The 2792-nt window shown below is 45.4% G+C and overlaps 1 protein-coding gene across 1 annotated transcript in view; it reads right to left on the bottom strand.

Moving 5' to 3' along the window:
- LOC102003241 (MARVEL domain-containing protein 3-like) overlaps positions 1-94 on the bottom strand; it is a gene marked incomplete in the record, with an annotated part of 15005 nt that extends 14911 nt beyond the window's left edge. Inside the window, 1 exon segment of the mRNA XM_013503949.1 lies at positions 1-94.
- Between the last annotated feature and the right edge of the window lie 2698 nt (positions 95-2792).

Genomic DNA, 2792 nt, shown 5'->3' with positions numbered 1-2792 from the left:
CCCGGGCGCGCGGCCAAGTCCGGGGCGGGCGGGGCGGCCGGCGAGCACCTGTGCGCACGCGCACTGGCCCTGCGGCCCCCGGCGCGCACCTGTGCTCCTGGCTCACGGGCGTGCTCCTGGGTGTGTGCGTGTGTGTGTGTGTGTGTGTCAGCAGGTTGGGGTTGTTTTCCCACAGCAGACCCGCCCACTTGCTCACTCATTCTCTCACATTCACCCACCTACCCTGCCCTCCCTCCCTCTCTTCCTCCTTCCGTGTCTAACAATAGCTGTGATGTAGGGGGCCTGAGGCCAGTTCGTGTAGTACCGTAGTCCCAGACTGAATAATAACTTTAAAAAATGAAGAACTATGCCAAACTGGCAGCTTTTTATTTTGCCAAGTAAGGATATTTACATAAAAAACCAGTACCTGCCAATGAATTCTTTCTCCGCGTGTGTGAGCATCTGTGTTCTGCGGGTGTGTGCAGGGCTGGAGGTGCAGTGGTGAGCTCCACTGGCACAGTGCTTCCGTGCTGGTGTGTGTGGGAAACAAAACAGCAAGCAATAAACAAAGAAAGAAGACAATGTCTAAAACTTGCTGAAAAGGGGAGTTTTCTTTACGTAGATGGGGGAGAGAGCAATTCAAATTGTGCTTTTCAAAGTGCCGGGGTTCTGAGGGCGTACCTGTTTGGAGGTCTATTCTGTGGCTGTTGTATCCAGGCCCCCTTGTAGTGTCTGACACAGAGCATGTGCTCCAACCGGGCTAAGAATTGTGCCCCTTGAGCAGGTTGTTTTGTTTTGTTTTATTGTATTTTGAGACAGGATCTCACTGTGTAGTTCAGGCTGGCCTTGAGCTGACTATGTCGCCATGGCTGGTCTCAGACTCATGGCAGTCTTCCTGCCTCAGCCTCCCACGTGCTGAGATTACAAGCATGTACCACCTTGCCTAAAATAAGTCATTTACAGGTCATGGCAAGAGGAAATACCTTTCTTGAACTTAGGTGTGGCTATGGCTTGGCATTTGTTTTGGTTTATGTCTAAAAGGTCCCCCCCCCCCAAATCTCATGTGCTCATAGGCGGGGTTTTTGGGAGATGATTTGGGGGGGCCTATATTCATCAGTGGAGTAACCCATGGATTAGTTTATGGCTGATTGTGCTGTTAGGTGGTGAGGCCTGCTCAGAAGAGGTGGTTTACTGGGAGGGCATGTTCTTGTCCCCACTGCTATGCTCTTATTTCCTTCCTGGCCACCGTGGATTGAACAGGTTTTCTGTCTTGGAGCCAGCCAACCACTCACTGAACCCACTGAAACCATGAGTCAGAGTAAACCTCTCCCTTCAGTTACAGCTGTCCAGTATTCTGTCCCAGTGAGGAGAAAATGACCAACACAGTGACTAACTCAGGATTTCATTTCCTGTTTTGGCCAGAAGCACAACTCTCAGTGGTTACTATCTTTGGAGAATGGATATTAGGGGAAAATCCGAAGTCCGAGTGATCTTTGGCTTATTCGCTTAGTTTCTGCTCTCCTTTGATAACGTTGTGAACTTGCCCCCCAGCCCCTTCAACATTTCACTGGGCACTTGGGTGCCTAACTCCATCCTTGTCCTGCGTTATCACCACTGAAGCTGCAGGATGCAGCACTGAGCTCACTGACTTCGAAGGACTGCTCTCCCTCTCTGCTTCAGCATCCATGGCCGTCACAGTGTAGAAAGTGACCATCCCAGGCCTTCCCACCTCCAAAATCATTTTTTCTTTCAATTTCAAATGTACAAGAAATTATACAATGCCAAGAAATAAAAAATATATCATGACGCTATTGATAGTTGTCTGAAGGTGATGGACAGCAGTGGCTAAATAAGCCCTGCTGCTAATTTACCTCCGAAGGTTTGCTTAGCACCTCAGAAATATTTTTTCTCTTGACAGAAAGCAGTCAGAAACCCTAACCTCATTACTCCTTACTTCCATGGTGTAAATGCTTCTCCATGTCTAAGTTTCAAGAAAACTGGAATGGCAACTGGCTTACAAAATCTCTGAAAATTTAACAGTTGGCTGTCCTGGACCCTGGTGATCTGTCTCCTGTATACCAATGTCTTCATTCCACTCACACCTGTCCTTTGACGTTGCTCAGAACCAGTCTGAGATGGGAGTCAGTGAACAGAAGGGATACAAAGTGGAGCTAGATCCCTAACGATACCATGCACTAGTTTTTCTCTCACACTTTCTCACTCTCTCTTTTTCAGTTTTTCTTTTTAATGGTACATAATCATTGTAAATATTGTGTACAGGGAAATAAGTTAGTATGTAATGATCACAGCAGGCTAATTAACATTTCTCTAATTTCTTTATGTTTGGAACTTTTTCTAGTTCTAAATTTTCCTACTCCTAGCCTCCATTGTTTCTTACAATTCATTCTTCAAAAGTTCTGCACAAAATATGTAATAAGTTACAAACCAGAATCAGCCTCCTGTGCTGTGCTAGAGCTTAGAGGTATGCTAAAAAGTAAGATGAAGATCTGATTTTTAAAAATTAATCTATTTGCTATTAATCTCCCTCAAAATGCTTCACTTCAACCGCATCTCATTGTTCTTGTTACTTCCTGAAGCCGTTATGGAAGTCTGCTTTTGTGAGTGTCTTTAGTTGCAGTATTATTGCTGCCTTGACGTTCTGAATTAATGAAAAAAGTTTACCTTTCATGGTCATTTTGACTTTGGGAATGAGCCAGAAGTGGCACAGTACTAGAATGATCAAATGAGGTGGGTGAGGAAACACCATAATGTTTTTATCTGACAGAAACTGTGATACATATAAACTAAATTTT

This window comes from Chinchilla lanigera, unplaced genomic scaffold (genome assembly GCF_000276665.1).
Source record: "Chinchilla lanigera isolate Chin_1 unplaced genomic scaffold, ChiLan1.0 scaffold00083, whole genome shotgun sequence".
Classification (NCBI taxonomy): domain Eukaryota; kingdom Metazoa; phylum Chordata; class Mammalia; order Rodentia; family Chinchillidae; genus Chinchilla; species Chinchilla lanigera.
Note: the sequence above shows the minus strand (reverse complement) of the source record. Positions and strands in the feature narration are given on the sequence as shown.